The 25,519-nt window shown below is 43.0% G+C and overlaps 1 protein-coding gene across 1 annotated transcript in view; it reads right to left on the bottom strand.

The window, feature by feature from the left end:
* The window catches only part of cpne4a (copine IVa), a 48,169-nt gene extending 43,682 nt beyond the window's left edge, over positions 1-4,487 (bottom strand). The window contains exon 1 of the mRNA XM_063880082.1: positions 2,919-4,487. The gene's annotated coding sequence lies outside the window, so the exon portion shown is untranslated. The remainder of the gene's footprint in view (positions 1-2,918) is intronic.
* Positions 4,488-25,519: the final 21,032 nt, after the last annotated feature.

The raw sequence follows: 25,519 nt of genomic DNA, 5'->3' as shown, positions 1-25,519 counted from the left end.
CTAAAGAGAGACGCACACAGCTGGAGACCAGGGGACACTAAAGAGAGACGCACACAGCTGGAGACCAGGGGACACTAAAGAGAGACGCACACAGCTGGAGACCAGGGGACACTAAAGAGAGACGCACACAGCTGGAGACCAGGTGACACTAAAGAGAGACGCACACAGCTGGAGACCAGGGGACACTAAAGAGAGATGCACACAGCTGGAGACCAGGGGACACTAAAGAGAGACGCACACAGCTGGAGACCAGGGGACACTAAAGAGAGACGCACACAGCTGGAGACCAGGGGACACTAAAGAGAGACACACACAGCTGGAGACCAGGGGACACTAAAGAGAGACGCACACAGCTGGAGACCAGGGGACACTAAAGAGAGACGCACACAGCTGGAGACCAGGGGACACTGAAGAGAGACGCACACCAGGGGACACTGAAAAGAGTTGCACAGAGGTGGGACCGGGGACACTAAAGACAGACGCACACAGCTGGAGACCAGGGGACACTAAAGAGAGTCGCACACAGCTGGAGACCAGGGGACACTAAAGAGAGACGCACACAGCTGGAGACCAGGGGACAATAAAGAGAGACGCACACAGCTGGAGACCAGGGGGACACTAAAGAGAGACGCACACAGCTGGAGACCAGGGGACACTAAAGAGAGACGCACACAGGTGGAGATCAGGGGACACTAAAGAGAGACACACACAGCTGGAGACCAGGGGACACTAAAGAGAGACGCACATAGCTGGAGACCAGCTGAACATCAGCAGGAGAGGACTCTTTAAAGTAGAGACACTACATACTGATATACACCTGAACATCAGCAGGAGAGGACTCTTTAAAGTAGAGACTCTACATACTGATATACACCTGAACATCAGCAGGAGAGGACTCTTTAAAGTAGAGACTCTACATACTGATATACACCTGAACATCAGCAGGAGAGGACTCTTTAAAGTAGAGACGCTACATACTGATATACACCTGAACATCAGCAGGAGAGGACTCTTTAAAGTAGAGACTCTACATACTGATATACACCTGAACATCAGCAGGAGAGGACTCTTTAAAGTAGAGACACTACATACTGATATACACCTGAACATCAGCAGGAGAGGACTCTTTAAAGTAGAGACACTACATACTGATATACACCTGAACATCAGCAGGAGAGGACTCTTTAAAGTAGAGACACTACATACTGATATACACCTGAACATCAGCAGGAGAGGACTCTTTAAAGTAGAGACTCTACATACTGATATACACCTGAACATCAGCAGGAGAGGACTCTTTAAAGTAGAGACGCTACATACTGATATACACCTGAACATCAGCAGGAGAGGACTCTTTAAAGTAGAGGCACTACATACTGATATACACCTGAACATCAGCAGGAGAGGACTCTTTAAAGCAGAGACACTACATACTGATATACACCTGAACATCAGCAGGAGAGGACTCTTTAAAGTAGAGACTCTACATACTGATATACACCTGAACATCAGCAGGAGAGGACTCTTTAAAGTAGAGGCTCTACATACTGATATACACCTGAACATCAACAGGAGAGGACTCTTTAAAGTAGAGACACTACATACTGATATACACCTGAACATCAGCAGGAGAGGACTCTTTAAAGTAGAGGCACTACATACTGATATACACCTGAACATCAGCAGGAGAGGACTCTTTAAAGTAGAGACTCTACATACTGATATACACCTGAACATCAGCAGGAGAGGACTCTTTAAAGTAGAGACTCTACATACTGATATACACCTGAACATCATCAGGAGAGGACTCTTTAAAGTAGAGACACTACATACTGATATACACCTGAACATCAGCAGGAGAGGACTCTTTAAAGTAGAGACACTACATACTGATATACACCTGAACATCAGCAGGAGAGGACTCTTTAAAGTAGAGACTCTACAGACTGATATACACCTGAACATCAGCAGGAGAGGACTCTTTAAAGTAGAGACTCTACATACTGATATACACCTGAACATCAGCAGGAGAGGACTCTTTAAAGTAGAGACTCTACATACTGATATACACCTGAACATCAGCTGGAGAGGACTCTTTAAAGTAGAGACTCTACATACTGATATACACCTGAACATCAGCAGGAGAGGACTCTTTAAAGTAGAGACACTACATACTGATATACACCTGAACATCAGCAGGAGAGGACTCTTTAAAGTAGAGACTCTACATACTGATATACACCTGAACATCAGCTGGAGAGGACTCTTTAAAGTAGAGACTCTACATACTGATATACACCTGAACATCAGCAGGAGAGGACTCTTTAAAGTAGAGACTCTACATACTGATATACACCTGAACATCAGCAGGAGAGGACTCTTTAAATTGAGGCTGATGCCCCAGCGAAACGGTGGGGGGGTTTAATCTGATCTCGTCCTGTTGGTGTGTGTAGAGGCTCTAAGGACATGTTCCATAGTGTAATATCAGCAATAAGTCCACAGCAGTCACACCATCTGATCCGTGTCGCACTGCATGAGTGAATGAGGGTCCTTCTCGTGTCACATAGGTGAGCTGTCAACACAAACCAGATTCTCCCACCCTCACGTCTCCAACAAAATCACAAATCACAGAAATCTGGGTAAATATGAAATAAGAAAGTCCTGTCTGATTGTTTCCTCTTAAAGGAGTTAAACCAAATGTAAAAACATGGAAATGAAGTCAGACTTTGTTGTCTGAGCACCGGAGACTCTAACCATCAGTTTGGATCAAATATCCCTCTCTCTTCACGAGGAGGAGGAAAGCTGTCCTGATATCCCTTATCTCATACTCAGATATGAGTTAAGGGATATCACAGCAGGTCCACACACGTCAACACGGTGAAGTCCGGATGAATTATGATTAAGGAAAGTGCTTTTACCTTCTCAGAGATGCATGGAGCAGCAGCTCGCAGAGAGAAGATAAAGTTTGAGTTTCAGCTCCGAGAGACTGAAGTCACAGATCCACGCTGAGCGACACTCAGCTTCCTCTTCATCCTCCTCCTCCTCCTCCTCCTTCTCCTCCGGCTGCTGGAGAGCCTCTACAGCCTCCAGCTCCTACCACAGCTTTATACTGGGGGAAGCCTCTGACAGGGGGAGGAGAGGAGGAGGAGGAGGGTAAAGGATGAAAAGGAGAGAGGAAGAGGAGAGGGCTGCAGCACCTCCTGCAGGTCGAACACAACCAACTGGGAAAATGTGAGTTCATCTGGCAATACATGTTTTTATGAATAATAACAATAATATTAATAATGAATGAAATACATAATAATGAGACATTTTGAATAATAATAATTATATTTTATTTGTTTATTTATTTTGTATTTATTCTAAAACTTGAGTAGCTGTCACATAACCAAGAATAAATAACGTATGATTCTGAAATGTAGAAAGTATCTGTGGAATACTTTAACAATAAAGATGATCAGGAATATGTTCATGTATACAGACCAATCTAGTACATATAAAGTATAAACACAGGAAAGCATCCTTAACTGTGCTGCTGTTATTTCCTGCAGCACCTGAACGCAGCTGAGTGGAAGCCAGGGGAACCGCAGTCAGTCTCAGGAGGGTTCCGAACGGAGCGGAACGACCCGGAAGTGGCCGCCATGACAAGAGCTGTTCTGATTCTCTAGGGGGGTCAAACTCAATTTCATCGCGGGCCACATTAGCAGTACGTTTGCTCTCAAAGGGCCGGATTTATCTTTAAGACAAAATCAATATAAAGTCATGTGTTATATTACATCTTTGCCTTTGCACCGGATAATTATTGGTTTTGGTAATAACTACATCTGAAAGCAGAAGTCTAGGGCAAATACTTTATTTTAAAATGAGTTTGGTAGCATCAACCCCTTACAGTCAATGGCATCAACACATAGTTGTGCAGACATATGGTGCAGGTAGACACAGAGATACTGTGGGTGGGGGCACACTGACATTTCCCTGTAAAGTAAATCCCATGAATTTATGACATTAATTAGCCTTATTTTAGTTTTTAGATCAAGCACTATTTAAGGATTTATCATTTGAATTTTGCAATATTTGAATAGTCTGAAAGCCAAGACTTTGAAACCCCCTGTTCCAGACCCTGGTGTGTATCACCTGTCACTCGTTGTCAGGGATGGGGAGGGGGGGTGAGGAGGAGCAGAGAGGAGACGGTGATGGCGGGAGTGTTCCTCCTGCCTTCACAAACTTTACACACGTATTGATCGTCTGAATATAGAGAAAGTAATTCATGAGCTGCAACTCAAGACCTCACATCTTTCTCAAATCACAGAAGTGGAAGTCACCGTAACGCGCGTTCATGTAAACATGAATCCATGTGTCTCTGAAAGAGCCGTAGCGACACCGGACTCTAACAGAGCGGGTCGTTCTGTGAGGAGCAGCCGTCTGTCGGTTCTGGTTCCGGTGTTTCTTGTCTTGGTTGCTGAAGCAGACTTTGCTCCGTGTTTGGTGTCGCTGTGCCGCTGTTGCTCTGTCACTCACTGCTTCACTCGACACAGACTGAAGTCGCTTCAGTGCGCATGTCACAGAACGAGATAGAATCGGAGGATGAAGCCCTCTTTATTTGTCACATGCATGCACACAGCAGAGCACACACAGTGAAATTAGTCCTCTGCATTTAACCCATCCTAGTACTAGGAGCAGTGGGCAGCTATCGTGCAGCGCCCGGGGAGCAATGGGGAGGGGGGATTGGAGGTGTCCGGTGCCTTGCTCAAGGGCACCACAGCAGGGCCTAGGAGGTGAACTGGGACCTCTCCAAGTAGCAGTCCACTTTCCATATTTCAAGTCTGTTCGGGGACTTGAACCGGCGACCCTACGATTCCCAGTCCAAGCCCCTACTGACTGAGCCACTGCTGGACGATGAATTGTGGGACATGTAGTTCATGGGCAACGAGCTTCTGTAAAGCGGAGTTTAGCCGTATGATGAGCCTTATAGACTTTGGAAACTCTCGCAGGTCAGGAGGAGTCTGCGGGCCGGATTTCTACTTTTACTCAAGTACAAGATCTGAGTACTTCTACTTTTACTCAAGTACAAGACCTGAGTACTTTTACTTTACTCAAGAACAAGATCTGAGTACTTCTACTTTTACTAAAGAACAAGATCTGAGTACTTCTACTTTTACTCAAGTACAAGATCTGAGTACTTCTACTTTTACTAAAGAACAAGATCTGAGTACTTCTACTTTTACTGAAGAACAAGAGCTGAGTACTTCTACTTTACTCAAGTACAAGATCTGAGTACTTCTACTTTTACTAAAGAACAAGATCTGAGTACTTCTACTTTTACTCAAGTACAAGATCTGAGTACTTCTACTTTTACTAAAGAACAAGATCTGAGTACTTCTACTTTTACTGAAGAACAAGATCTGAGTACTTCTACTTTACTCAAGTACAAGATCTGAGTACTTCTACTTTTACTCAAGTACAAGATCTGAGTACTTCTACTTTTACTCAAGAACAAGATCTGAGTACTTCTACTTTTACTCAAGAACAAGATCTGAGTACTTCTACTTTTACTCAAGAACAAGAGCTGAGTACTTCTACTTTACTCAAGAACAAGATCTGAGTACTTCTACTTTACTCAAGAACAAGACCTGAGTACTTCTACTTTTACTCAAGAACAAGACCTGAGTACTTCTACTTTACTCAAGAACAAGAGCTGAGTACTTCTACTTTACTCAAGTACAAGATCTGAGTACTTCTACTTTTACTCAAGAACAAGAGCTGAGTACTTCTACTTTACTCAAGAACAAGATCTGAGTACTTCTACTTTACTCAAGAACAAGACCTGAGTACTTCTACTTTTACTCAAGAACAAGACCTGAGTACTTCTACTTTACTCAAGAACAAGAGCTGAGTACTTCTACTTTACTCAAGTACAAGACCTGAGTACTTCTACTTTTACTCAAGAACAAGATCTGAGTACTGCTACTTTTACTCAAGTACAAGATCTGAGTACTTCTACTTTTACTCAAGTACAAGATCTGAGTACTGCTACTTTTACTCAAGAACAAGATCTGAGTACTTTTACTTTACTCAAGTACAAGATCTGAGTACTTCTACTTTACTAAAGTACAAGATCTGAGTACTTCTACTTTACTCAAGTACAAGAGCTGAGTACTTCTACTTTACTAAAGTACAAGATCTGAGTACTTCTACTTTACTCAAGTACAAGAGCTGAGTACTTCTACTTTTACTCAAGAACAAGATCTGAGTACTTCTACTTTTACTCAAGAACAAGATCTGAGTACTTCTACTTTACTCAAGTACAAGATCTGAGTACTTCTACTTTACTCAAGTACAAGATCTGAGTACTTCTACTTTACTCAAGTACAAGAGCTGGGTACTTCTACTTTTACTCAAGTACAAGATCTGAGTACTTCTACTTTTACTCAAGAACAAGACCTGAGTACTTCTACTTTTACTCAAGTACAAGACCTGAGTACTTCTACTTTTACTCAAGAACAAGAGCTGAGTACTTCTACTTTTACTCAAGTACAAGAGCTGAGTACTTCTACTTTTACTCAAGTACAAGACCTGAGTACTTCTACTTTTACTCAAGTACAAGATCTGAGTACTTCTACTTTACTCAAGTACAAGATCTGAGTACTTCTACTTTTACTCAAGTACAAGATCTGAGTACTTCTACTTTTACTAAAGAACAAGAGCTGAGTACTTCTACTTTTACTCAAGTACAAGAGCTGAGTACTTCTACTTTTACTCAAGTACAAAATCTGAGTACTTCTACTTTACTCAAGAACAAGATCTGAGTACTTCTACTTTACTCAAGTACAAGAGCTGAGTACTTCTACTTTACTCAAGAACAAGATCTGAGTACTTCTACTTTACTCAAGAACAAGATCTGAGTACTTCTACTTTACTCAATTACAAGATCTGAGTACTTCTACTTTTACTAAAGAACAAGAGCTGAGTACTTCTACTTTTACTCAAGTACAAGAGCTGAGTACTTCTACTTTTACTCAAGTACAAGATCTGAGTACTTCTACTTTTACTAAAGAACAAGAGCTGAGTACTTCTACTTTTACTCAAGTACAAGAGCTGAGTACTTCTACTTTTACTCAAGTACAAGACCTGAGTACTTCTACTTTTACTCAAGTACAAGAGCTGAGTACTTCTACTTTTACTCAAGTACAAGATCTGAGTACTTCTACTTTTACTCAAGAACAAGTTCTGTGTACTTCTACTTTACTCAAGAACAAGATCTGAGTACTTCTACTTTACTCAAGTACAAGATCTGAGTACTTCTACTTTACTCAAGTACAAGATCTGAGTACTTCTACTTTACTCAAGAACAAGACCTGAGTACTTCTACTTTACTCAAGTACAAGACCTGAGTACTTCTACTTTACTCAAGTACAAGACCTGAGTACTTCTACTTTGACTTTTATATCATTTGTTCAATGTGAATACTCTATAGATGTATATCCTTCATGTATATATATTCACTGTTTTCTGTACTATGTTTATCTTCTGCTGCTGATTTGTAAATCTTCTTCGTTTTCTATTTGATTTACCTCTCATTCATTTGCAATGTCTTATATATGCTGCTGGGACGAAAACAAATCCGAAATTGGGGTAAATGAAGTTTATCTTGTCTGAGTTTGTATTTTATTCTGAAAGGGTTTGACCGGAAGCCATGCTTATTTTGCCGTGTGGCTTGACAGAATAAAAGTAAATGCGGAAGTGTGTCAGGAGTCAGTCCCGCAGCTGAAACAAAGCAACAAGTTGAACTTTTTTATTTTCTCATCTGGAAACTTTTATTCTCCTGACCGCTGGAAGGTGAGTTTATACCTGAAGCACCTAAACTAACCTTCTTCCTGTTTCTCTAACTTCCTGTTTCACTTTAGCAGATTCGAGTCCAGCATTTAAACTAAAGTCAGGATTAAGCTCTCCTTCCGGATCCAAACTGAGTTTAAAACTCTCAATTTAATGCTGAAGGTCCTTTTCAAACAGGAAGAGAACTTTAGAGAAGTTCTCTAACTCAGGACAGGTACCTGAACGCAACACCTTCAAAAATCAAAGGAAACCCCCTAGGGAAGTACCCCCGGTTCTGAGTCTTTATGTATGAATAAAGGGTCTGGTACTTCAAATGCTACGGAATACCCCGGTCTGTTTACTTCCTGCTACAAATTTAACCGGTCAAAACCCTTTTTCTGAGAAGTCCCCGGGTCTAAAGTATTTTTTAATTTGGGCACAGATGGTAGTGGTATTTAACTCAAAATATTGAAATTGAGAAAAAGTGAAGTACTAAATTTGGTACTAAAAAAAGGGTAAAGTATTAATATTTTTCCTTGAGAAAATTTAGAAGAACTCGGTCTTTTTACTTGGTTAATAAAATACTCAGGTCTTGAAATTTAGAAAATAAAAGTATCAGTTTGGTACCAAAAAAAGTAAAAAGGGTTTTAGGTCTTGTTCTTGGTAAAGTAGAAGTATAGGTTTGTACTTGAGTAAAGTAAATACTGGGGCTTGTACTTATAAAGTAAAAATTACCCCAGGTAAAAATTATAGTTCTTGTACTTGAGAAAAAGTAGAATTTAATAGGTTTGTATTGGTAAAGTAAAATATCAGGTTTGTATTTGGGATAAAGTAGAATTTAATGGGCTTGACTTGATTTAAAGTAAAGTACTCGGGGTTTTTGTAATTGGGTTTAAAGTAAAAAACTGGGTTTGTACTTGATAAAGTTAAAAAAAATTTTTTAACCCCCAGGTCTTGTCCCTTGAGTAAAGTAAAAGTACTCGTCTTGTATTTGATTAAAGTAGAATTTCCGTTTTGTTTTTGAGAAAAGTAAAAGTACTCAATTTTTGTACTTGAGTAAAGTAGAAGTACTCGATCTTGTTTGAGAAAAAGTGAAGTACTCAGTCTTGTATTTGGGAAAAGGGGAAGAACCCCAGGTTTTGACTTGATTTAAAGTTAAAAACCCAGAGTGTGGGAATCCTCGGGCCCTCAGGAAATATTCAAAAATGTTCCTCCAGTGAAATTAAAAAGGGGTACTCTCCTCAAAAGGGAAATTAAAGTAGCGACAGAAAAAAAGTAGCCCCATTGTCTGTTTTGGTCCATTTCAAAATTAATACCCTCGATATTTTTTTATAATGATTGATCTTTAAAAGGTGTTCTCATTTGGGGGGGTTAAAGGTGCAGCTATTTTGGGGAATTGTATTTGCAGGGTAGCTGCAGCCCTGTGCGGAAAACCCCTCCGTATGTTAAATTTTATGATTTAAATTGGGTGCTCTTCGCAGATCCCCCCAATCCGGATGTTTACGCCCCCCACCAGGGCCCCCCAACCCCCAAATTTCCTCCTTCTTCAACTTTTCCCCTCAAAGATGGGCAAAGCCCGTTCTTCTAAAAGGGCCGCAAGGGGTGAGTTCAAAAACCCCCTAAATTCGGTTTAATAACAAACCCTTTTTGGGGGCCCCATACATGGTTTCACCCGTAGAACTTTTAATGTGGGTTTAAAATCTTGTTCACTGCCCCGGGTTTTTTAAAGATTCCCCCTGCTGATGTTAGGGGTATATCATATGAAAGGGGCCTTATTTTAAAAGAGCCTCCCCCTGTGATTTCAGGTGTATTTCGTATGAAAGGGGCCCCTTCTTTAAAGAGTCCCCTTTTGGATTTTAGTTTTATCAGTAGGTAAGTTCTCTTTAAAGAGCCTTTGCTGATGTTCAGGGGTATATCAGTATTTAGAGTCTTCTTTAAAGAGCCCTCCCCTCGGGTTTTTAAGGTGTAATCAGTATGGAGTTTATTTTAAAGAGCCCTCTTGCTGTGTTCGGGTGTATTCATATGTAGGTCTTATTTTAAAGATCCCTTTTCCTGTAAATGTTGGGTTTGTTTTTATTTATGTAGATTTACTTTAAAGAGCCCTCTTTGCTGATTTTCAGGTGAAAAATCGTATGTAGACCCTTTAAATTAAAGCCTCCCTTGTGAGGGTTCAGGGTATACTTTTTTGTGTTTTATTTTAAAAGAGCCCTTTGCGATTTTCGGTGTAAAAAAAAGATTTTATTTTCCCCTTTTTAAAAGAGTCCTCTCCTGTGATGTTTGGTTTTTCTTCAGTATGTAGTGTTTATTTTTTAAAGGGCCCCCCCTCCTTCTGATGTTGGGGTGTCTTATTTAAAGAGTCCTTCCCCAAGCTGATTTTTCAGGTGTAATAAATTTATGTATGTCTTATTTTAAAAGGGCCCTCCCCTGTGATTTTTAGGTTTTTTTCAATTTAGGGCCCTCACTTTAAAAAAGCCTCCCCTGTGATGTTCGGTTTTAAAATCGTTTTTGCGTCTTATTTTAAAAGAGTCCTTTTTGGATTTAGGTTATATCATATGTAGGGGTCTTTTTTTAAAGAGTCCTTCCCTGCTAAAGGTTCAGGTTTTTTTTTGTTGTATTGCCCCTCTATTTAAAGTCCCTCCTGCTGATTTTTGGGGTTTTAACAGTAGGTAGTTTCAAACCCTTTAAAAGCCCCTCCCCTCCCCCCCCGGGGGATTTTTAGGGGGTATATCAGTATGTAGCGCCCTTACTTTAAAGAGTCCCCTGTGATGCCCAGGGTGTATACCCGAATGTAGTGTCTTATTTTAAAAAGATTTCCCTTTTCCCCTTCGTTTGTTCAGGTGTAAACAGTATGTAGTGCCTACTTTAAAGAGTCCTCTTGCTGATGTTCAGGTGTATATCGAAAGTAGCCCCTTTTACTTTAAGAGCCCTCTCCTGCTGATTTTCGGTTTAATCAGTTTGTAGTGCCTACTTTAAAGAGTCCTCCCCTGGATTTTTTCGGGTTTAAATCATATTAGGTCTCTATTTTTAAAAGCCCTTTCCCCGGGATGTTCAGGTGTATACCGTATTGTAATCTCTATTTTAAAAGGGTTTTTCCTCCCCTGTGATTTTTCGGTTTATATCAGTATGTAGTGTCTTATTTTAAAGATCCTTTTGTGATGTTCAGGTGTATATCAGTAGAAAGAGTCTTACTTTAAAAAACCTCTCCTGCTGATTTTTGGTGTATATCGTTGAAAGAGTCTCTTTTTTAAAGGGGGAGTCCTCTCCTGCTGTGTTCAGGTGAAATTCCCCCAAGTATGTAGATCCTTCTTTAAAATTTTTCCTGCGGGATGCCCGGTGTAAAATCAGTATGTAGATCTTTTTTTAAAAGAGCCCTCTCCTGCGGGATTTTCGGGGTTTTATCAGTATGAAAGGTCTCTATTTAAAAAACCCTTTCTCTGTTTGATTTTGGGGTTATAGTATGAAACGCCCAAAATTTTAAAAGATTTCCTCTCCTGTGATTTTCGGTGTTTTTCATATTTTGAGTCTTCTTAAAAACCCCTTCCTGTTGATGTTCAGGGGAAATATCATTATTTTAAGGGGTCTTCCTTTAAAGATTCCTCTCCGGGCTGATGTTCAGGTGTAAATCAGTATGTAAGTCTCTATTTTAAAAGAGTCCTCCCCCGGCTGATTTTTTCGGTTTTATATCATTGGTAGTGTTCTATTTTAAAAGGGATCCTCCCCTGGTGTTGGGTGTATATAGTATTTTGGGGTTCCCCTATTTTTAAAGAGCCCTTTCCCCCCTGGGATGTTCAGGGTATTCGAAATTTAGTGTCTCTTTTTTAAAAGATCCTCTCCCGCTGATGTATACTTTAAAGAGTTTTGGGGGAACTATTTCCAGGGGGGGAAATTAATGCCCCTTTTGGCCAAGTGCCCCCTTTTGGACAGGAAGGGGGCAGAACAAAGTGAAATTTCTGCGGACTACGTTGGCCAATCTGCTGACCCCCCTGGGGGAAAAAGAGTGTGTGTGTGTGTGTGTGTGTGGGGGGGGGAGGGGGGGGTCAGTGCCCGGTGGAATGTGTGTGTGTGGGGGGGGGAGGGGGGGTCAGTGCCCCGGGGTGTACTGTTTTGTGGGGGGGGGAGGGGGGGCCCAGTTCCGGTGTGTTTGGTGTGGGGGGGGGGAGGGGGGGGGTTCCCCAGGGGTGGCCGGCCCGGTTTTGGTTTTTGGGTGTGGACAGGGGGGTTTGTGGGGGAGGGGAAAAAAAATCTTGGTTGTGTAAAAAAGAGCTAAAAGGGAACTTTTCAGACGGAAAAAACATCGGAAAACCTACTAAAAAAAATTTTTGTAGTTAAAAAAAAAGGTTTAAAAATTTACTCTGTAGGAAAGGGTCAGGAAAAGGGTGTGATCCACCAAAAAGAAAAAATTGGGGTTTTTGTTTTTTAAAAAAATACCCCAAAACCCTTCTTTGTCAAATGGGGGGAAAATGGGGGTTCCATTTAAATTCACTTGATAGAGGTTAAAAACCAATTCATTTCTGATAGACCGGATAAAACCAATTCATTGGGTAGCCCGGACCCCAAAACCACATTCCCCTTGGTAAAACCAAATCAAAACCACTTTCACTTAAAACCCCGGATAAAAAACCAATTAACTCTGGTAAAACCGGATCAAAACACATTAAATTGAAGCCCCGGACCAAAACCAAAATTCCATTGATGACCCTCTAAATAGGGGATCAAAACCATTCCCCTCTGATAGCCCATCAAAAACCACATTCACTCGGGTTAAGGCCCCAAAACCCCCTTAAATTTGGTAAAAAACCGGGATAAAAAAACCACATTATTCTGTGGCCCGGATTGATAAAAGGATAAAAACCACATTAAACTCTGATAGCCCGGAAAAAAACCCATTCCCCTTGAAAAACCCGGGATAAAAACCACATTCATTCTATAGCCCGGATAAAAACCACATTCACTTAAAGGGGGCCCATCAAAACCCCATTCATCTGATAGCCCGGATAAAAAACCACTTTCCCCTTGGGAGCCCGGGATAAAAAACCCAAATTCCACTTTTGGTAGCCGGGTCAAACCACATTACTGATAGCCCGGTCAAAACCTATTCACTTGTTTGGCCCGGGTTTCAAAACCAATTCCTCTAAAAACCCGGATCAAAACCACATTCACTCTGATGCCCGGGGAATCCCCCCCAAAATTTCCATTTGGGTTAGCCCGGGAAAAAAACCAAAATTCCTCTGAAAAGACCGGATAAAAACCCTTTCACTTGATAGCCCGGTTCTGTTTAGCCCGGATCAAAACCACATTCACCTGATGACCGGAAAAAACCACATTCACTCGATGGGCCCGGACTCTGATCCCCCGGGATAAAAACCCCCAAAATTCCTTTGATGCCCGGACCCCAAAACCCACATTACTCGGGTAAAACCGGATAAAAAAAAAATTCCCCCGGGATGGGCCCGGGAAAAAAACCCACTTTCCCACTCTGGTAGAGGGTTTCAAAACCCATTCTTTTGGATAACCGGATAAAAACCACATTACTCTGATAGCCCGGGACTTGATAGTTTGGATAAAACCCCCATTCCTTTGGGACCGGATCAAACCCCTTCACTCTGATAGCCGGGAAAAAACCACTTTTCCCCCTTCTGTTTAGACCGGATAAAAACCCAATTCACTCTGAAAAAACCGGATAAAAACCCACTTATTGATAAAAGGGACCCCAAAACCCCAAATTTTCACTCTGAAAAAACCGGAAAAAACCCACATTCACTCTGATAGACCGGATAAAAACCCACTTTCACTTTGATAGCCCCCGGATAAAACCCCACATTCACTCGGGTAGCCCGGATAAAAACCCCATTCATTTTTAAAGTTTTGGAGTTTAAATTTTCCCATTGAGGTATTCTTGGGCGGATTAATAAAAGATGGATCAGTGTGTGTGTTTTGGGGTTTTGGTGTTTTGTGTGTTTTTGTGGGGTTGGGGTGTGGTTTTGTGTGTTGTGTGTGTGTTGTGTGTGTTTTGTGTTTTGTGTGTTTTTGTGGGGTTGTGTGTGTTTGTGTGTGTTTTTGGTGTGTGTGTGTGTGTTTTGTGTGTGTGTGTTTTGGGGTGTGTATGAAATATAGGAAATTGGGTTTTTTCAGGGCTGTTCTGGGGCCTTCGTCCCTGGAGGAGGTGGGCCCCACTGCCCCCGTTGCCCCCTTTTTACTTTTTTTGGTTTGTGACTGCAGGGCCATTCCTCTTCACGCTTCTGTCCTCTTTCCCCCTCCCACCCCGGCCCCACCCGAGGGGGGTCAGTGCGGGCCCCAAAATTTTGGGGGAAAAAATATTCCCTAATATTTCAAAAAAACAGCATGACATTGGCCACGTCCGGGTTTTAAAATTAACCCCCGCCCATTTTTCGGATCACCCTGCATTAAAAAAAGGGTGCCCTTCATGTTTTAAAAGCTGCGGAGTCATATATCGCCCCCCCAAAACCCAAAAGTTTCCCAGGGGCCCCGGGTTTTCCCTTTTACTTCCTCCCCAGAAAAAAGGATGGGTAAAGAAAGGATCAGAAACTGGGTTCGTGTCACCCTGCTGCCTCCCATCGTCCCCCAAAAAACCCCCCCCCGGACCCCCATCCCTATTTATCCCCCGTAAGTGTCTTTGGTTGCCCAGAACTAAACCTCTGCCCCCCCTAATTTTGGACTCAAAAAACCCCGTTGCCCCCCCAAAGAGAGATTTTTTCCCTGGCGCCTTTTTTTTTTCGGGGGAATCTGCTTTTCTGGGTTGGGGGGGGGGGACCCCCCCGATAGAGAGAAACCCCTGAATTTTTTTTGAAACACCCTGATACTTTTTTTAGATCCCCCTGTCGGGGTTTGGGGAACAACCCTGAAAAGGGTTGGGACAAACCCTGTAGGGGTTTAAGATACCCCTGATACGGGGTTTAGACAAAAGGGCCGTTTCCGGGTTAAAACAACCCCCTGATCCCGGGTTAGATAACCCTGATATTTTAGACTAAAGCCTGTTTCCGGGGTTGGGACAAAACCCGGATCCCGGGTTAGAAAAAGGCCTGATACGGGGTTAGACTAAACCTGTTTTGGGTTAGACTACATGATCCCGGGTTAGACAAAACCCTGTAGGGGTTTAGACAAAACCCCAATATGGGTTGGGACTAAAGTTTTTCGGGGTTTGGACAAAAGCCTGAAAAGGGGTTGGGCCTCCCCCTGATCCCCGGGTTTGAAAAACCCGATGGGGGTTTAGACTAAAACCCTGATCCCGGGTTAACTAAAGTGATCCCGGGTTAGACTAAACCCTGATACTGGGTTAAAAACAAACCTAAAGGGGGGTTGGGACTAAACCTGATACTGGGTTAGCAAAACCCTGTACGGGGTTTAAAAACCCTGTTTATGGGTTGGGACAAAAGCCTGTTATGGGTTAGACTACAGACCCTTTAATTTAAAAAGGGAAAACCATAAAGACTTTGGGTGATAGAAAAATTAAGAAGTACGCTTTGGTTTCCAAAAGGGAGTAGACCTCTGGTAACGCCCCTCAAACGTAAACTGGAGTACGTACTTGATTTAAAATGAGTAACCCGTCCACCTTGCAATGTATGAGACGGTGCACTGTTTTGGGTTGAGTTGTTTTTCTTCTGTGTTTTTCCCCCTGGGCCCCTTTTTTAAACTCGGGTGCCATCGCTTTTTTTCCCTCTCGCCCCCATTCGCTTCGCTGCAGACAACGGGAGTTTCCAAGGGGAGTTGACGGGGTTTTGGTGGAAAAAACCCGCCTTTTTACAAACCCCTACCTTTTCCCTTCCTTTACCCCTTTTTTTTTCCCTTTCCCTTTTCCCAACCACCTTTCTTTCCTTTTATTTCCACCCCCCCTTCCCTTCTTTCCTCTTTTCCCTTTCCCTATCAAACCCTCCCCCCCTTTTCCCCATTTTTTTCCTTTGAAATCTTTTTAGTTTCTTATTTTTCTATCCCCGTCTTTCCCTTTTTTTTTTTTTTTTTTGCCCCCCTTCCCTTTCCCCTTTTTTCCCCCTTTTTTTTTCCCCCCCCTTTTTCCCCCCCCCCCCCTTTTTTTTTTTTTTTTTTTTTTGGGTCTCTTTCCTTTCAAACCCTCGCCCTTTTTCCCCTCATCCTTTCTCCTCCCCCTTACTTTTACCAATTCTCCAATTACCCCCTTCCCCTTTTCCCTTCCCTCTTTCTGTCGATGTTTTTTTAAATGTATTTTTTCTTTTTACTTCCCCTGGCAGGTTTTTGGTTTCCGGGCGACGTTCATTTTTTGGGGGCAGATCGGATTTTTTCCTAAAAGGGTCGCGGCCCCCCCCTTTGGGGAAAGCGCCGGGACTGGAGGGGAAAACGGGGGGTGGCGGTCCCGGGCCGGGGGGGAAAAGACTCAACGGGCAGAATAAGTCTGTGTGTTTTTGATGTTACCACTTTTCCCTTTTTATGAAGGTCCAAATTTCCTATCGGAACAAAAACCTTCAAAACGGAAAAGATTTTAAATTTTAAATTAAGGTTTTTAAAAATTTTTAAATTATGGTCTGTCTCAGATTTCCTGGGGAAACCCCGGAAGGTTGGGGAAAAACCCCTGAAAGTTCTTGATAGAAATGTATAGGGGGTTCCAGCAAAGGAAAACCCCCGGATGAAACCCTGCGATTTTGGGGCGATTAGCAATTTTTGAAACTGTTGCATATTTTCCCTTTTTTCTAAAATGTTTAAAATATTGGGATTGTAGTTTGGTGGAAAATTCCCTGCCTTTTTCCGAAAAAACCCCAAAACAGAAAGAGGTAAATTCTGTGACTTTTTTGGGTGCCGGGGGGGGGGGGTTTTTTTGGGGGAATTTGGGTTGTTTTGGAAGTTTTTGGGGGATTGGGCCCCTCTGGTTTTGGACAGTTAAATTTTTCCCCCAGTAGGGGGTAATTAATGTTCTTTCTGGGTCCGATGGTCTCAAAAAAAATCATGGTACAAATCAGCCCTCAGAGAGGCCAGATTAAATCTTTTTTCGGGTTTAAACCCTGTCACTTCTGTTTCCTGGAAATGCCGGAATGGATTCATTAACGCCGAAACCATTCAGAAAACCCAAATCCCCTTTCAAAGCTGAAATTGCTAATTAAAAAAAATCTTTGGTTTAAAAAGCAAATTTGCCAAAAAGGTTAGCATGGGGGAAGCTTATATGGCGGGCCCCCCGGGGGGCCCTCAAAATGTGGGGGTTTCACTACACTGGAAAAACAACCAGTTAAACTGTATTGGGTTTTAGAAAATTTTGGGAATAAAAGCGGGAGCTTTGAGTTGCCCTTTTAAACGGTGAGGTGAATTTGTAAAAAATTTTTCTTTTAAAATTAAAGTTTTTTTTTAGTGCAGTGAAAATAAATTTTAAAGCCCAGCCCCCCAAAAAAAATGCAACGTAAATATATATCGGGACTTTAAAACAAAAAAAAACAGAGTGGGGAATAAAAATAGTGCGCGCGGGGCAGGGATCCAATTTTTATATATATGTATGTTTAAAATGTTGTAGAGAAAGGAGAATAAAAATGCCCTAATCCCGCCCTTTGAGGGCCCCCAATTTGACCTTTTTAAAAGCCAGAAAGCCACAGCCCAGAGGTTTCCTTTTTTTTTATAAAAAAAACCATATTTTAAAGGAATACCCAAAACCCGCTAAATTTTCCTTTCAAATTTTAAAACAATAAAAACCCAATGCCCTGCTTTTTTTTTAAATTCAAACAGAAAGTAAAAACATTTATCTTTTTAAAACATGTCTAAAATTCTCTTTCCTCCTGTTTCGTTTTGGATTTGCACGTTTATAAATTGCGGTAAAAAATTTAAAACGATTTTGGGGGGGGGTTTCCACCCCCAAAATTTTAAAATTTTAAACCCCCTAAAAACCCAAAAAAGGACACTAGCCAGCAGCAAGAGAAAACACCCAGCGGCTAGCAGGAAAAACCCCCCACCTAGCAAGAAAACAGCCACGCTACCCAAGAAAACGCCAGCGGCTAGCAAGCAACCCCCAAAGGGGCTAGAGGCCCCGAAAGGGGGGCTAGCAGAGCAACGGGCCCGCGGCTACAGAGAAAACCCCAAGGGGGGTTTGCACCCACTGCCACCCGGGCTAGCAGGGGCAACAGCCAGCGGCTACAAGAAACCCGCCCGGCTAGCAGAGAAAACAGCCAGCATAGAAACCCCCAACACCCCGCGGTACAAGAAACCGCCAGCGGCTAGCTGAGCAACAGCAGGGGCAGCAAAAAGAAACCGCAAGGGGCTAGCAGGCAAAGCCCCGGCTCGAGCAAACCGAAAGGGCTAGCAGAGCAACAGCCAGGGGCTACCCAAGAAACACCCAGCGGTAGCAGGAAACAGCCAGCGGTAGCAGGCAACAGCCAGCACTAGCAGAGAAACCCGAAAGGGGGCAAACAATTTTACCGAAAGGGGGCTCCCCCGAGTAACACCCCGCGGGTGGCAGAGCAACCGCAAGGGGTTTAGCAGAGCAACCCCCAGGGGAAAGCAAGAAACACCCCGCGGCTAGCGGGAGAAACCACCCCGGGGGCTAGCAAAAAAACAGTCGGGCGGCTAGCAAGCAAAAGCCAGCGGCTAGCAGAGAAAACCCGCAAGGGGTTTGCGAGAAAACCAAAAGGGGGCTAGCAGAGTAACACCCAGGGGCCCTAGCAGAAAAAACACCCGCGGCTAGCGGGATTAACCGCAAGGGGTTTGAGACAACAGAAGGGGGCTAGCAGGTAACAGTCAGCGGCTAGAAGGAAAACACCCGGGGCTAGCAGAAAACCCGAAAAGGGGCAAAGGGGAGAAAAAACCGCAAGGGGCTAGCAGACCCCAACCGCAAGGGGCCTTGCAGACCCAACAGAAAGGGGGAAAGCGAGAAACCCGAAAGGGGGCTAGCAAGAAAAGGAAAGGGGGAAGCAGGGAACAGAAAGGGGGCAGCAGAGTAAAACTAAAAGGGGGAAACATGTCATTTTTTTCCCGCCCGGCCCGCGCTTTTGGAGAGATTTTTTTTTAAACCGGTGTCTTTTTAAATCTGTGTTTTTTCAGCTTTCTGAGCCCTGGATTTTTTGAAAGCTTCATTTCTGAAATATTCTTGTCAAACTTCACCAGAATGTTTCTTTAACTTATATTCCGAACAACAATCAAAATGTTTTGTTTTTTTGAAGAGAAAAGAAACCCCGGGCCCTAATTTTGAAGAGTTTTTCGGCTTTTATGCCCAAAAAAATTTAAGGGGGACTGCAAGTTTTTCTAATAAACCCCAGGTGTTTTTGGGGGCTGGGCAATATTTAAAAAATAAGAAAACAGATTTGTTTTCAGTTGATTTCCACCCCCCTTTTTTTTAATCACAAAACCTTGTATTCACCGGAAAGGGGAGGGGGTCTTTTTCTAATCTTTTTGGGTTTCTTAATGCCCGGTAAAGAAAGTGTGTAACATGAATATCTGGGGGCCTTTTTGTATTTCTCAAAAACACCTTCATCCCCTTTGGGATTCCAAAATTACTGCACCATAAAATCTCAGCTGATTTCTTTTCCCCTTTTTTGGGAATAAAAACCTTTTCCCAAAAATGAAGTGATTTTTTCTGACTTCAAATCAAAACACCCCAAATGGGGTTTAAACTGAAATTTTTTTTAATCGGATTACAGTAATTATATATTTTAATATAAAATATATTTTATATATATTTTTTTTTATCCCAACACCCTGAAGGGGGGAAAAAATTCAAGATTTTTTGGGGGGGGAAAAAAATCTAGTTAGTGTAAAAAACTGAGATGGGAATTTTTTTATCCCCCGGGGGGGGGGGGGGGGGGGGGGGGGGGGGGGGGGGGGGGGGCCCATTTCGGAGTTTGGGGCAGCAGGGTCCGAGTGGAGAACAGGACGGGACAGATTCACAGAAAGACAACATGAAACCTAAAATAATACAAACAAGATGTCGCAATGAAACATTGATCATGTAATGAACAGGAGGAGGGAGAGCAGGTCAGTGCTGGTTTCTGTTTCAGGTAGCAGGGGCCGCCCCGGTTCTGCAGCCCGATGGCTACAGGCACAAAGGTCTGTCCGAGGGGCTGAGTGCTGTCCGAGGAGGGACCAGTCTGTGGCTGAACTCCTCCTCTACACTAGCTCTGCATGGAGGGGTGGGAGGGGGTCTCCAGGGTACAGTCCAGCTTCCTCCTCGTCCTCCCCTCCCCCAGATTGTCCAGTGTAACTCCAACAACAGAGCGTTCCTCCCCAGCTTGTTCAGCCGGTCAGTGGAATGATGCATCAGATGAAAAGGAATTCATAAAATGAATAATAAAAACCACGTTGTTTTTATTGAAACCCAAATATTAATATCAAATGTAAAGTCCAAATGTCGTAAACAGTCTGGGGTAAATTCTGCTTGAAGGGAAACTACGTCCTCTGCTGGTGCACCACTGAAGTGCATATTAAAACGGTGGTGTGTGTGTGTGTGTGTGTGTGTGTGTGTGTGTGTGTGTGTGTGTGTGTGTGTGTGTGTGTGTGTGTGTGTGTGTGTGTGTGTGTGTGTGTGTGTGTGTGTGTGTGTGTGTGTGTGTGTGTGTGTGTGTGTGTGTGTGTGTGTGTGTGTGTGTGTAGTCTTCCTGGGATCAGGTGTTGGACCTTTAACATGTGTTGGGATGTCTGTAAATGAAATGCAGGAACAGCTGTGCAGAGAGGGGGCTCTCTTTGCTGTCTGGTGACGGGGGTCTGTGTGCAGGTCCCCTGCAGGGGCCCTGCAGGGGACATGCTCTAGATGTCCTGCTGATGTGGGGACACCTCGTACAGGAAAGACTTTCATGGTGTCTCTGTTCTCCTTTATAAGGTACCTCACTGCAGGCTGCTCTCTTTAGGAGGGACGCATGTTCTCTTTACAGATCTGTTAATCTAAATACAGAATGAATACTAAACACACAGACAGGATAGAAGACTCTTTACAGATCTGTTAATCTAAATACAGAATGAATACTAAACACACAGACAGGATAGAAGACTCTTTACAGATCTGTTAATCTAATTACAGAATGAATACTAAACACACAGACAGGATAGAAGACTCTTTACAGATCTGTTAATCTAAATACAGAATGAATACTAAACACACAGACAGGATAGAAGACTCTTTACAGATCTGTTAATCTAATTACAGAATGAATACTAAACACACAGACAGGATAGAAGACTCTTTACAGATCTGTTAATCTAAATACAGAATGAATACTAAACACAGACAGGATAGAAGACTCTTTACAGATCTGTAGGTTAATCTAAATACAGCACACCTGTATATGATGGGATAGGACTCAGCTGCAGGGTTAGGGTTAACCTATGAACCCTATGATTAGGGTCAGGGTTTGGGGGATCGCTGCGTGGTGCACGGGCTCTCTGTTAGTGTTTTGTCTTTAAAACCTGTTAAAAACTCCTGTAATGAAACCAATAAGAGTGTATGAAAGCCCTTCCACTGTTTTGAGCAGCACGGGCAGAAAAATAAATCAGCGCTTATGCCCGGAAGAATTTCAAATATGAAAGGGTTAGAGAAAAAAAAGATCAGAAAGATATTCTAAAACACATCTGATACTTTTAGAAATTGGAAATTCATTGAAATATAAATATATATAAAATATGAATATTGTTGTTTTTTTAATCTGACCCCTGCAGCTGAGTCTCAGGGCCAGCAGGGGGCAGCGCAGACCAGAGTAAACCTTTAGGATATAAAGCAGCAACCGCTCCATCTTTGAGCTCCATCACTGAGCTCCATCACTGAGCTCCATCTCTGAGCTCCATCTCTGAGCTCTATCTCTGAGCTCCATCTCTGAGCTCCATCTGTGAGCTCCATCACTGAGCTCCATCTCTGAGCTCCATCTCTGAGCTCCATCTCTGAGCTCCATCTGTGAGCTCCATCACTGAGCTCCATCACCGAGCTCATACTCTGAGCTCCATCACTGAGCTCCATCACTGAGCTCCATCTGTGAGCTCCATCACTGAGCTCCATCACTGAGCTCCATCACTGAGCTCCATCACTGAGCTCCATCACTGAGCTCCATCACTGAGCTCCATCACCGAGCTCCATCTCTGAGCTCCATCACTGAGCTCCATCACTGAGCTCCATCACTGAGCTCCATCTCTGAGCTCCATCTCTGAGCTCCATCAGTGATCTCAGCAGATTTTTAAGTCACAGTTTGGTCTGGGAAAGGTAAACATATATATATTAAAGGTCGGAAAAGGTTTGATTTTGTGTCTCAAAATAAATGAAGCCATATTAAAGCATCTTGGGGAAAAAGTGGAAAAACAAGATCAAATATGTAAATAAAAAATAAAATTCACAGGAAAGTTTGTCAGGAAAAACGATGTGGAATAAATGAGTGGAAAATATCTGAAAGGCAAACATGAGAACACGCTGTTTGTGAGGGACTGTAGACGCGCACCTGGGGTTTGATACAGATCCTCCATAACGTCCTGTTTCTGAGCAGCTGGGAGAGGCGTTCAGGTGAATCACGGCTGACGGGAACTAGAGTCACATTTCAGTTAAACAGCCGATCCCAGTTCAACCACAGAGTGTGTTCAGGGTGCAGCTTAGAGACCAGCATCCAACACACTGAGCAGGAGGCGTTTCATTATTCCGCTTTTTAAATAACATCTTCACAACTTCAACATGAAGTGACAACATTCATTTCACAGAGAAGTTCATTTAAAACCACCAAATGCAGTTAGATGTCCAGATGTGCTCCAAACAACAGAAGGGCAAAAGATGTTGTGTTGTTGTGTTGTTGTGTTGTTTGTGTTGTTGTGTTGTTGTGTTGTTGTGTTGTTGTGTTGTTTGTTGTTGTGTTGTTGTGTTGTTTGTGTTGTTGTGTTGTAAACTTGCTGCAGTAAACGACACGTCGTTCTTTAATATCCAGATTTCAGAATAAAATATTTTACAATTTCTTTATTTGTTTTGATCTCCGTGTGTTTACTCCTCTGTAGACCTGCTTCTGTGTCAGCGAGTGTGTCCATTCAGTAACACAACAACAAGCTGAGGACCGTCAACGTTTCTGTAAACAACAACAAGCTGAGGACCGTCAACGTTTCTGTAAACAACAACAAGCTGAGGACCGTCAATGTTCCTGTAAACAACAACAAGCTGAGGACCGTCAACGTTTCTGTAAACAACAACAAGCTGAGGACCGTCAACGTTTCTGTAAACAACAACAAGCTGAGGACCGTCAACGTTTCTGTAAACAACAACAACAACAAGCTGTGGACCGTCAATGTTCCTGTAAACAACAACAAGCTGAGGACCGTCAACGTTCCTGTAAACAACAACAACAAGCTGAGGACCGTCAACGTTCCTGTAAACAACAACAAGCTGAGGACCGTCAACGTTCCTGTAAACAACAACAAGCTGAGGACCGTCAACGTTCCTGTAAACAACAACAAGCTGAGGACCGTCAACGTTCCTGTAAACAACAACAACAAGCTGAGGACCGTCAACGTTCCTGTAAACAACAACAACAAGCTGAGGACCGTCAACGTTCCTGTAAACAACAACAAGCTGAGGACCGTCAACGTTCCTGTAAACAACAACAAGCTGAGGACCGTCAACGTTCCTGTAAACAACAACAAGCTGAGGACCGTCAACGTTCCTGTAAACAACAACAAGCTGAGGACCGTCAACGTTCCTGTAAACAACAACAAGCTGAGGACCGTCAACGTTCCTGTAAACAACAACAAGCTGAGGACCGTCAACGTTCCTGTAAACAACAACAAGCTGAGGACCGTCAACGTTCCTGTAAACAACAACAAGCTGAGGACCGTCAACGTTTCTGTAAACAACAACAAGCTGAGGACCGTCAACTTTCCTGTAAACAACAACAACAAGCTGAGGACCGTCAACGTTCCTGTAAACAACAACAAGCTGAGGACCGTCAACGTTCCTGTAAACAACAACAAGCTGAGGACCGTCAACGTTCCTGTAAACAACAACAAGCTGAGGACCGTCAACGTTCCTGTAAACAACAACAACAAGCTGAGGACCGTCAACGTTCCTGTAAACAACAACAACAAGCTGAGGACCGTCAACGTTCCTGTAAACAACAACAAGCTGAGGACCGTCAACGTTCCTGTAAACAACAACAAGCTGAGGACCGTCAACGTTTCTGTAAACAACAACAAGCTGAGGACCGTCAACGTTTCTGTAAACAACAACAACAACAAGCTGTGGACCGTCAACGTTCCTGTAAACAACAACAAGCTGAGGACCGTCAACGTTTCTGTAAACAACAACAAAAACAAGCTGTGGACCGTCAACGTTCCTGTAAACAACAACAAGCTGAGGACCGTCAACGTTCCTGTAAACAACAACAAGCTGAGGACCGTCAACGTTCCTGTAAACAACAACAAGCTGAGGACCGTCAATGTTCCTGTAAACAACAACAACAAGCTGAGGACCGTCAACGTTCCTGTAAACAACAACAACAAGCTGAGGACCGTCAACGTTCCTGTAAACAACAACAAGCTGAGGACCGTCAATGTTCCTGTAAACAACAACAACAAGCTGAGGACCGTCAACGTTCCTGTAAACAACAACAACAAGCTGAGGACCGTCAACGTTCCTGTAAACAACAACAACAAGCTGAGGACCGTCAACGTTCCTGTAAACAACAACAAGCTGAGGACCGTCAACGTTCCTGTAAACAACAACAAGCTGAGGACCGTCAACGTTCCTGTAAACAACAACAAGCTGAGGACCGTCAACGTTCCTGTAAACAACAACAAGCTGAGGACCGTCAACGTTCCTGTAAACAACAACAAGCTGAGGACCGTCAACGTTTCTGTAAACAACAACAAGCTGAGGACCGTCAACGTTTCTGTAAACAACAACAACAACAAGCTGTGGACCGTCAATGTTCCTGTAAACAACAACAAGCTGAGGACCGTCAACGTTTCTGTAAACAACAACAACAACAAGCTGTGGACCGTCAACGTTCCTGTAAACAACAACAAGCTGAGGACCGTCAACGTTCCTGTAAACAACAACAAGCTGAGGACCGTCAACGTTCCTGTAAACAACAACAAGCTGAGGACCATCAACGTTCCTGTAAACAACAACAACAAGCTGAGGACCGTCAACGTTCCTGTAAACAACAACAACAAGCTGAGGACCGTCAACGTTCCTGTAAACAACAAGAAGCTGAGGACCGTCAACGTTCCTGTAAACAACAACAAGCTGAGGACCGTCAACGTTCCTGTAAACAACAACAAGCTGAGGACCGTCAACGTTCCTGTAAACAGGGCTTTATGATTACCCCCCCCCCCTGCAGTTCTTTGTGGACGATTACAGAAAAGGGAACTTTATTCTGAAAAACAGGAAACCTGAGGATCCAGCTTCTGCTGTTCCCCTTTCACACAATGCAGAGGAAACTGACACACACACACACACACACACACACACACACACACACACACACACACACACACACACACACACACACACACACACACACACACACACACACACACACACACACACACACACACACACACACACACACCCTGCTGCCAGACTGAAATATGATTAACGCCCCGAACAATAGAAAGACAAACCTCTTGTAATGAAAGTCGTGAACCTGAAGGTGTTTATTGAATATAATATCAGACAGGTTGGGATGTTTCATTCCTTCTATAACATCAAACCTTGGATAACTTTTCAAAAGGTGTAGAAATATTGTGATTGAATATCAATTTGTAGTAAAATAACTCAGTCATCAGTAAAGTG

The sequence above is a fragment of the Eleginops maclovinus genome, chromosome 3, assembly GCF_036324505.1.
Source record: "Eleginops maclovinus isolate JMC-PN-2008 ecotype Puerto Natales chromosome 3, JC_Emac_rtc_rv5, whole genome shotgun sequence".
Taxonomy (NCBI): Eukaryota; Metazoa; Chordata; class Actinopteri; order Perciformes; family Eleginopidae; genus Eleginops; species Eleginops maclovinus.
Note: the sequence above shows the minus strand (reverse complement) of the source record. Positions and strands in the feature narration are given on the sequence as shown.